Genomic DNA, 11,903 nt, shown 5'->3' with positions numbered 1-11,903 from the left:
AAATAATATTACCTAACAACAAAATTTAAAGCGGGAAAACCCAAGCAGAACCCTAATCCCCTCAGAAATCCTTTCCTTTGAAAGATAAGTTATACCATTTTCCACAATTGTCTATTCGGACCCGGTTTCTCCAATTAGCACGAAGATCTAACAGCGACCCGATGAAATTATGAGCAGACAATTAGTCTCCGTATGCATTAGCTCGTATTTAGCATATTGATATAACACATGCAGGTAATTTCTCACTGATTCATTTAGCCTAATATTTTAAGCCTCATTTTTACATTATAATGGTCAATCTTGGTAAGCCGTTTGTGGACATTAGTTTGTAAAACTAATATCTTTAGTCAAATATTATAAAGAAAAAAATGATGATAATATGTGTTTTTAATCTTAAACATTAAGAAATTGGTTTTTAGAATTATATTCCTTGCAGTTTCAAGAAAATTGTTCAATTCCAAAACATTGGAGTCAAACGCTCTTTTTTAGGTTTTAGATAAATTTTCTTTGTTAGGTTGATTATAAATGAAAAAAGTTTGTGAATATTTTAATTTTAACTACATTTATGTAACTAAACAACTAAAAAATATAAAAAAATAAAAGCTTAAAAGATTTAACTTTTATTTAAAACAAAATAAACCATTGAAAAAAAATTCTTGAAACAGAATATTCTACTAAAAATAAATATTATATTCGAATAAATTATTCAAAATTTCCTTTGATATAATTTTTTCAAGTAACATAACATTCATTTGTCTTTTAAGATAAAATATTTTCAAAAAATACGTTGCCATCTATTCCATAATATACAAATAATAATATTACAGCATACACTAAATAAATACAACACATAAAAAGTGCATAAATCAAGTTAATGGTAAACAATAACCGACATCGCTGATCAAAATAAATACTCTTCATCACTAAATTTATCATCAACGTATCATAATACTCCAATAACAATAGCATTTTTCCAACATGTCAATTTACTATCATTTAATATTAAATTAATAAAAATAAAATAACAAATAACGCCACATATTTACAAATGATAAAAACTAAAATATACAAATTATATTTATATAATTATTATCGAAATATTATTCAACCGATCAACCGATCAATCATTCAAAATAAATGATCTGATTTTCAAAACCGCAGTATTAAAATGATAGAAATCATTTCCTTGATTTATATCCTTATCCATAATACATGTTCTTCATTATAGCACTTATCCTTATTCTTATTTATGTATTATATAAGAAGTACTTATTCCTAAATGCCTGATACAATGGACATTATTTTCTCTAAGTAACGTATTGTAAAATTGTTTTTAAATTAAAACGTATATAAGGTAATATTAAAAAAATGTTTGAGTAATTCTGTCTACTTTTGCCTTTATAGTTTCTGATTACTTTTGCTTGAGAAGACAAAACTTTTCTTATTTTATTTCGTTTCCTTTTGCTCCGCTCAAACAAATATTCAGGTAACTACCTGAATATACCGAAAAATATTGTTCAGCAGATAAAGAAATGTTATATTTTACAGCAGATAAAGAAACGTTAATATTCTAACTTCCAGCAGTATAACGAACTAGGCTTTTACCTTACCCCGCTCAAATTTTTTCGACCTTAAGTTTAATGTAACTCAAGAAAGACTCTACCAATCTTCATAAAATTTTCATATGCATAATTTCAGATACTTATACTACAGCATACTAACTTTCAATGAAATTGATCGGGTATTTTTGGAGATTTTCAAGCCACAAAACGTTACACATATACTACATGCTTTTCTTTTGACCTGTTTCCACCTTCAGGTCCCCTCATGGATTGGATTTTTTGGCCACCTGCAGGATATGAACAATTTATGGATTAGGAAGTGGACATATACCAAACTTAGAGCTGGCGATGTGGCGGCTACGGTCGAAGTTATTTGCAGGTGTAACGGAGACCTTTTGTTGTCCACATGCCCCCCGCGATGGCAAGCATGTAGTTAAGGTGCCCATGTTGTTCGGAGCATGGGAGCCCTGAAAGCCTCGGTGTGTAAGGGCCTGGAGTCAGTGCAGAGACTGCGCATCCGCTCTCTGCCAGGACATATGCCGGTTCCACCGGAGTACCGGAACGGACCTCAAGGGTTGGTAGCCCTGGAGTGGGGGTGTACCCCGGCGGCTAGCCTTACTACAGAAGGGATTTATTGTTCATGCAAGTTGAACAATTAAACGTGGCAGAGGGTGCACGTAAACACCCTCGTTTAGAACCAGCCGTTTCGCCTGAAAGAAGAAAAAAGAAAAAAAATATTGAACTTATCTAAAAAAGTTTCAGGTCAGAATTAAATGAAACCCCAATTTTGTTTTATAATTTGTGAACCAAGAAATTTAGCGTTAGAAAGGAGAAATCACGGAGAAATATTTTCTAGCAACAGATGGTAAAGGAAGTATTTGTAGATTTATAAGAAGTTTAAAATTAATTTTCATCAGTACATCACACCCAGAAATTATTTCTTTTGTTTCCATGGGAAACAAATAACTTAGCAATCATCGAATAGTCGAAAAAAAGGTGGGGTTTATCATCCCTATGCTTTCAATTAATAAATAAATATATGCGTATACCTGAAATTTATGTAAGCTGATCAAACCTTTTTCTTTTTCCTGTTTAGCCTCCGGTAACTACCGTTTAGATAATTCTTCAGAGGATGACATGTATGAGTGTAAATGAAGTGTAGTCTTGTACATTCTCAGTTCGACCATTTCTGAGATGTGTGGTTAATTGAAACCCAACCACCAAAGAACACCGATATCCACGATCTAGTATTCAAGTCCGCGTAAAAATAACTGGCTTTACTAGGACTTGAACGCTGGAACTCTCGACTTTCAAATCAGCTGATTTGGAAGACGCGTTCACCACTAGACCAACCCGGTGGGTTAAGCTGATCAAACCTAACCGTTAAAAACTGTCAATAGTGTCCCATTATAGGTCTGGTGTCACATTTAAAGTAAAAGTTTAGATAAGGTAATAGAATGTAATATCCGGTCATTCTCATTCATTTGTTTAATTGAGATTATTTATAGTATCACCAGTTAGCCGATGCTTTCAGTATTGCTTTTATTGCGTTGGGAAAGTCTAGATCTTCTCCCCCTAAAAAAACGACTTAATTTTCGAGTATTACGTCATCTCAAAACTTCCCAACCAATTCTATTTTTTGTAATTTTTTAATAATATATTAACTCAATCAATCATTTATTTCCCATTAAAATTAAACTCCAATTATAAAAAAGGAGGGGTTTTAATTTTAATATTTGTATTCAAATGTATTAATGATTAGTGTTATAAATGTCCTATGATTGTGGTAGTGGACAAAGTAATTAATAATGAATGTGGTATTAGTGCTTACCATATGTGATGAATTGTTTAGGGGAGGCTTCTATTGTCTGTTTTCGCTTTGTCATACTTATATATCCCTGGATTATTGGATTATGTTGTTACATCAGGAAATGAAGGTTCTGTTATTTGTACTCTCACTTTGCCTCTTTCTCGCTCTTTCAATCTCTCTGCGAGCTTTTCCTATGTACAAGTGTAAAAAACACACAATAAATACAGAAAATAATATGAATTCAGTGTAATATTGTAGTATTTATTTTTTTACAAATTTATTTATTGCATTAGAACGTTCATTGTTTTGAAGTTATTTTAAATATTATTTTTTATTCTATCTTGCAGAAAGGTAAAAATCTTAATTCTTCTCTTAGGGAGAAGAGGATATTTTTTTATTACCCTTATACTTTCCTTATATTTATTATATAAAAATTAATTTTAAATTTATGTAAGTTTGTATAAAATTTTCCCAAATTCACTTTTACATGTTCTCTATTATAATTCATAAAGTAAGAGTATAAATAGAAATGTATAAATGACAATACTTTCAGTTAAATTCACAATGATTAATTGTCGTTTACAATGATTAATTTTTTAATTACTTCTGTTTTTCGATCATTTAATTTTCTAATTTTTATGACAAAGATCGAGAACTCTAGGATAAAGTTTGGAATATATTTATAACCTGAATCAATTCGTTAAAAAACTTAAACATTATATTACTTTGTATATTTTCTTGTTGTTTTGAAAGCGGTGAAGTTAATCTACTTTCTTGAAATTATTGATTCATTTATACAACTGTCAGTTAATGTAAATTTGCAATATACCGTGCAGTAACATAATTAATAGTACAATCTGATAAACATAGTAAGTACACAAAATGAACTTTTTTTCTTTTCTTTTTTTTTACTGTTTAGCCTCCGGACCCACCTAATGTACTACTTAAGAAGATAAATGAGGATGATATGTATGAATGTAAAATGAAGTGGTCTTGCCCAGTTTCATGTCGACCATTTCTGAGATCCACACATCTCAATTTCAAGGCAAAGGGATCCTTGAAGTTGAATCGTGCTTTGCCGGGTTCCAAGCGGACGGGGATGAAAAAAAAAAGTCGACATTTCTGAAATGTATGGTTAATTGAAACCCAACCACCAAAGAACATCGATATCTGCGATCACAGTATTCAAATCCGTAAAAAGTTACTGCCTTTACTAGGACTTGAAACTTAGAACTCTCGATTTCGAAATCGGCTGATTTTTATGACGACGAGTTCACTACTAGACCAACCCGGTGGGTTACACAAATTGAACATTATTTCATTTAATATAACATCGGACAGGCTTGACTTAAAATTCAGGCACAGATACAAGGAATAGAACACAACAGAATGAACTTTTGGAAATTTTCTCAAAGAAACAAAATAAATCTTAAATCCGAAATTATTTGTAGATAGATCAGAAAAACCTATTTATTTATTCGTTTTATACAATCTAAGCTTTGTTTTCCTCTATAGTTTTTACCTTCTACACGTTCCTTTTTCATTCGATTATCTAACTGAGGATCCCTAATATGTGAATTCCACCAAATTATTTTATTATTTTACAATATTGTGCTATGAATAATATTTTTAATTCTTTTGTTTCTTTTTCAAAATAATTTCTAACAAATAATATTAACTTACGTAATGATAGGTGTACTCGACCGGAAGTACATTATTTACCTAACCGACATACAAATAGAACTATCGAGTATCTAACAGTATTATAAAATAAATTTGCACTCCTTTACAATTTACACCTCTTACAAATTGGCACTTTCTTACAAAAAAATTAAGCCAGTCGTAGTTACCCCTATTCTTTTTAAATAAAATACATTGGTTTAGTCAAAATATAATCTAGTAACTAACTTTATTTTTGAGGCATTATTTAAGTTAGAATCGGTTCCTATTTACCGGAATCATAAGTAAATTTGAATACAAAAAAGATGAAATACAATGAATTGTAATTGAAATTTAAAAAAAAAATGTATATTCATACATATGTATGCTTATAGATACTACACTAATATATAATAAGCCTTATATATATATATATAATATAATATATAAGAAGCCGTAATAAGAAAGGAAGTCCGACAAGGATGTTCCCTATCTCCGTTACTTTTTAATCTTTACATGAATCTAGCAGTAAATGATGTTAAAGAACAATTTAGATTCGGAGTAACAGTACAAGGTGAAAAAATAAAGATGCTACGATTTGCTGATGATATAGTAATTCTAGCCGAGAATAAAAAGGATTTAGAAGAAACAATGAACGGCATAGATGAAGTCCTACGCAAGAACTATCGCATGAAAATAAACAAGAACAAAATAAAAGTAATGAAATGTAGTAGAAATAACAAAGATGGACCGCTGAATGTGAAAATAGGAGGAGAAAAGATTATGGAGGTAGAAGAATATTGTTATTTGGGAAGTAGATTTACTAAAGATGGACGAAGCAGGAGCGATATAAAATGCCGAATAGCACAAGCGAAATGAGCCTTTAGTAAGAAATATAATTTGTTTACATCAAAAATTAATTTAAATGTCAGGAAAAGATTTTTGAAAGTATATGTTTGGAGTGTCGCTTTACATGGAAGTGAAACTTGGACGATCGGAGTATCTGAGAAGAAAATATTAGAAGCTTTTGAAATGCGGTGCTATAGGAGAATGTTAAAAATCAGATGGGTGGATAAAGTGACAAATGAAGAGGTATTGCGACAAATAGATGAAGAAAGAAGCATTTGGAAAAATATAGTTAAAAGAAGAGACAGACTTATAGGCCACATACTAAGGCATCCTGGAATAGTCGCTTTAATATTGGAAGGACAGGTAGAAGGAAACAATTGTGTAGACAGGCCACGTTTGGAATATGTAAAACAAATTGTTAGGGATGTAGGATGTAGAGGGTATACTGAAATGAAACGACTAGCATTAGATAGGGAATCTTGGAGAGCTGCATCAAACCAGTCAAATGACTGAAGACAAAAAAAAAATATAATAAACATTAATAAGTATATGGAAACATGAGTTCAGCAAACATTGATGATGTTCAGAACATAAAAAGGAAACAAAATCCTAAAAACAAAAAATTATGCCATTGAACATAGTAATCAAGAAAAACTAATCGAGCATAAAAACAGGAAAATAGTGAAAGAAATCAAAGAACCAACAAAAGTAAGTAGTGAAATGAGATTAACACTGTTATCGATACACAAAAACCTAGGGTACCTGATTCACCTCAAATCTCTGAGAATTTACACATCTAATAAATGCAGTCGCTTTAGGAGCCCTACGTCCTCACAGTTATCCAGGTGGTTAACATGTAGAGTCAGTTGACATCTATGTTCAGTCTCATTTTATATCTTGTACCGTATCTACTCTAGAGCGGTTGGCAGTTCCAGACAATCGTGTTTTTCGGGAACCATTGCGCTTCTCTTATGTTTCTCAAGCTTTTTTTAGTCTGTTCTAGAGTCGGTGTACGACTTCGATATTACTCTGACTTTTGCCACCCATACTTAGATTTCGTCGGGCCAAATCAGTTTCAGGACTTATGAGAACAGCAGTTGCTTGTAAGGTAATGATAGTTGCAATATCCTGCATATCAACCAGTGCATCTCCCTGAACTTAATGTTAAGCTGCGTCTGTTTCTCCCTGAAATGAATCCTCCAACTTAAACAGCGATCCACATGCAGTCAAATATATCGCTCGCAGTTAGCATGCGGGATGAAAACGCCATTAAGTTAAACTCAGGGGTAGTCACCCTTCCTCATTGCAAACGTAACATGTAGACTTATCCGGATTAACCTTCATTTCCCATTTAGCTAGTCATTCGCTAATTGAACCTATACAGTTTGCAGTTTAGCAGAAACTACAACTGGAGCAGAATCCACAACAGCCAGGATCGCCATGTCATTTCCAAAAGTGCAACTCTGGTGTTCTCTGGAGTCGGGAGGTCCCCTGTGAAGAACGGTTATAAAAGTCTCAGAACTGACCCTCGAGAAACATCCGAAATAGTATCATAGAATTCAGACAAGTTGATTGTAACTCATTTGGGAAAAATTTCCTTCCACGTAGCTTCGTAGGATCAAGTAATAAGGTTGAGGAAAGTTCTTTTTCAATTTATAGAGTAGGCAAGGAAGCCGAAGTAATGTTGAGGAATAATAGGTCCTTCCTCCGAAATCGGCCATAGTCTCAGGAGAAGTAACATTTCAGATACCTTCGGTAGATTCACACAGGCGTGTGACCCTGTATGAATCTACATCATGGGTCTCAGCTCAACCAGTTTCGAGACAATTACAGTTTCCGTTCCGTCGGGAAGCTCGTAGTATGAAGAATGCCATTACAAAGATATGCTATATATGGTAACTGTGTCTGTTATCAAGTTTAGATCGTCTAAAAGATGACCTCCATTAAAGTCCATCAGAGTTATGAACGGAGAAGGTGATGTGTGACCGGGATTGTCATAAGAGTCTTCTTCTCCTATCAGGTCAGGATGTACTATATATGTATGGCCTTGAACACAAAAGCATAAAAATCATTTTATTCATTATCAAGTCGTAACCGGGATCTTTGTTTGAATTCTCTCCTCTTTTGATTAATCGCAGAACCTTGGCTGTTGCAAAAGATTTCACAGGAAGAATCATAGGAATTGAGCTACTCCAGAATTCGATCTTTCCTCCAGACCTGCTTCTCACATGTCAAAAGGCTGAAAGACCTTCTTAAAGTGTTTTGCGAATACGTCAGCTTTCACACTTTCGCTTTGAACTCAGTGATGATCTATCGAAATCCTTTGTGACCTTCCACAGTGAGTAATCATCCTTTTGCAAACGAAGAAATTCTCAAGAAAGGTTTTAAACGCCTCGTTTTTAATAAACCTCAGCAGCCGTTTTAATCTACGATCAGCTGTTCAAATATGTTATATTTTCAGGCCTTTTGTAGTATTGCCATCTTCTAAATGTCTTCTTTATAGAAATAAGTTCCATAACCTCTTTCGAGTAGGTTGTGCCCTCCTCTTCTTCACGCGTATTCTCTGGTGTTGACCGCCAAGCTGCTTTCTGCAGGTTAGTGGTCAAGTAAATCGTTGCATTATCTACATCAGCAATACTTTTCAAAAGAGCAGGCGCGCTTAGCTTATTCTCAATCCAGCTCTGATAGAAGCCCCAGTTGGTCCTGTTATTGTATAAGACAGGGGATTTGTATTATTCTTCCATTACCTTGCTGATGGTAAGAAGTATGGCTGAATTATCAGACGTCGAATGAAATCTATTCCTAACACCAGTGTTCATCGACAAAATACCTATGTGACAAAAAATCTAATAAGTCCGACTTCTTTGCAACAAGAGTTGCATCGAGACATGATATTCAGCCGCAAGTTCGTAATGCAATTCCTTAAAGCTTTCCTCAAAGTAGTAATGTGGATAGAGCTCCAGAGAAGAAGCTTCGCATTCCATTCACCTCCTGCTATAAAACGGATACCCAACGTTGACAGAATACTGTCAATCCAGATAATCTTAAAGATCCAATCCAGTCAAGGATCACAATTGTGGTTGCTTGCATTTGGTCGGTCCCGAACTTAGTAGATAACATTTTTGACGAGTATTACCGTACCACCATGGGTCCTACCATCTGAGTGGTTTAGTCGTGTAAACCGAATATCTCCGATGACGGAAATAATTGCGAATTGCGGTTAATGAAGTGTTTTTCGGAAATTAATATATCATCCAATGATTCGGTAAACACCAATGTTTCTAGTCTCTGACGTCGAAATGCGAGGCCATTTATGTTCCAAGCAGCAATGTTGAGAAATCTAACCATCAAAGAATTTTGGCAATTATTGTGGTTAGTCCATGTAGTCAATCATCAGTTTACTTATATTCATCAGGTAAACTGAACTTAGCAATCATTAGGTTACCTATTTGCTGTACATACAACTAACGACTAAACACGATAATTTTATTAATTTTTTTCAGTCTGTAAAATATTAAACTGGGAAATAAGTTTTCATTATTTTGTCCTTTATAAAAAATATATTTTCCTCATAGAAGAATATAATCCTCAATAATAATAAAGGATATACCGTCTGTAGAAAACCAACGTTAAAAATTTGTTTCCATAAGTTTGTTTTTTTAACAATAATACAACGAACATATTCAAAACCTTTTCAAACATTCAAACATTTCATTCATTTAAACATTTTCCAGGTCAATAAATTAACATTAAAGATATCTTATTAAGTTATAGGTAAATGGGTTTTTAAACTATAGGCAATTTACTTTTTATTTAAAATCTAAATAGAATAGAAATACTACTTATACTTAGTTGACCTTTTATTTACAGATTCTTAATCATTTAATACAACGCTAGACCTAGAAAAGGCTTTCGATAACGTAGATTGGAATAAAATGTTCAGCATTTTAAAAAAATTAGGGTTCAAATACAGAGATAGAAGAACAATTGCTAACATGTACAGGAACCAAACAGCAACAATAACAATTGAAGAACATAAGAAAGAAGCCGTAATAAGAAAGGGAGTCCGACAAGGATGTTCCCTATCTCCGTTACTTTTTAATCTTTACATGGAACTAGCAGTTAATGATGTTAAAGAACAATTTAGATTCGGAGTAACAGTACAAGGTGAAAAGATAAAGATGCTACGATTTGCTGATGATATAGTAATTCTAGCTGAGAGTAAAAAGGATTTAGAAGAAACAATGAACGGCATAGATGAAGTCCTACGCAAGAACTATCGCATGAAAATAAACAAGAACAAAACAAAAGTAATGAAATGTAGTAGAAATAACAAAGATGGACCGCTGAATGTGAAAATAGGAGGTAAAAAGATTATGGAGGTAGAAGAATTTTGTTATTTGGGAAGTAAAATTACTAAAGATGGACGAAGCAGGAGCGATATAAAATGCCGAATAGCACAAGCTAAACGAGCCTTCAGTAAGAAATATAATTTGTTTACATCAAAAATTAATTTAAATCTCAGGAAAAGGTTTTTGAAAGTGTATGTTTGGAGTGTCGCTTTATATGGAAGTGAAACTTGGACAATCGGAGTATCTGAGAAGACAAGATTAGAAGCTTTTGAAATGCGGTGCTATAGGAGAATGTTAAAAATCAAATGGGTGGATAAAGTGACAAATGAAGAGGTATTGCGACAAATAGATGAAGAAAGAAGTATTTGGAAAAATATAGTTAAAAGAAGAGACAGACTTATAGGCCACATACTAAGGCATCCTGGAATAGTCGCTTTAATATTGGAAGGACAGGTATAAGGGAAAAATTGTGTAGGCAGGCCACGTTTGGAGTATGTAAAACAAATTGTTGGGGATGTAGGATGTAGAGGGTATACTGAAATGAAACGACTAGCACTAGATAGGGAATCTTGGAGAGCTGCATCAAACCAGTCAAATACCTGAAGACAAAAAAAAAAAAAAAATAATAATACAACGCCCTTTGTGTTTATCTGTTCTTTTCAAGCATACATATTTAAGAGAGATTTATTACAAGTATCCTATTTAAAAATAATTTGTAACGTACAAATGTTAGTTCTTTTATGCGGTAGACAAATTTCTATGTATTTCCGATTTACCAAAAATAATTAAATTTAAAATATATTTCTCTATTTCTTAGTGTTACAGTGTGTATGTGTCGCAATACGTAGATTTATCGATGTAAAAATAAAAATCAATCATACAACGCATTAACTTTAAAAGCGACTCTCAGAAGTTGTCATAAGTACCATTTTTTTTTTTTTTTGCCTTCAGAAGATGAAGATGAGATGCAGCGTATATAAAAATGACATGTCTGACCGGGATTTGAACACGGGAACACCTGATGAAAGGCTGAGACGCTACCACTCGTGTCACAGAGGCCGGCATTATTTTTGTTATTAGTTTTATTTTTTCATACTTTAAATAATATTTTGAACAGCATACTTGAATTTAAAAAAAATTAAGGGTTGTAAATGATTCTAAGACAATTGAGCTCGGGTTTTTGTAAACCTTTCAAAAGTAGTTAACGGTAGAAAATTAAGTAACATTTTCGGTAGCACTGTTGTTTGAAGCCTTTATTTTATGAAGGAATATAAGCTTTTTTAAAGAGGGAAATGTCTTGTGTAAGTATCGAATAATATATTGAATCTAAGTTGTGTTTTTTCATTTAATATCTTGGTTTTAATTAATAATGTATTTATAAACTTCATATTGTTTAAATTCTTTGAGACTTAATGTAATTCTACGTTTTGTATTTACACTGTGTTTCACTTACAATATTTAGTTTTAAATAAGTGAGAATATTGAAATGTGACAATAAGGATAAATATTTTATATAAATAAATATTATACTTAGTGTTAAGGTTTGTATAATAGTTTCTTTAATAATTTATTTTAATACGAGTATTTGCATTACAGACCTTGCTGTGTTTTTAATTATATTTACTACAAAATTTTCAGAATAATAGCTCAAGAACACATTAAATTCAATAC

Source organism: Lycorma delicatula, chromosome 1 (genome assembly GCF_047948215.1).
Source record: "Lycorma delicatula isolate Av1 chromosome 1, ASM4794821v1, whole genome shotgun sequence".
Taxonomy (NCBI): domain Eukaryota; kingdom Metazoa; phylum Arthropoda; class Insecta; order Hemiptera; family Fulgoridae; genus Lycorma; species Lycorma delicatula.
Note: the sequence above shows the minus strand (reverse complement) of the source record.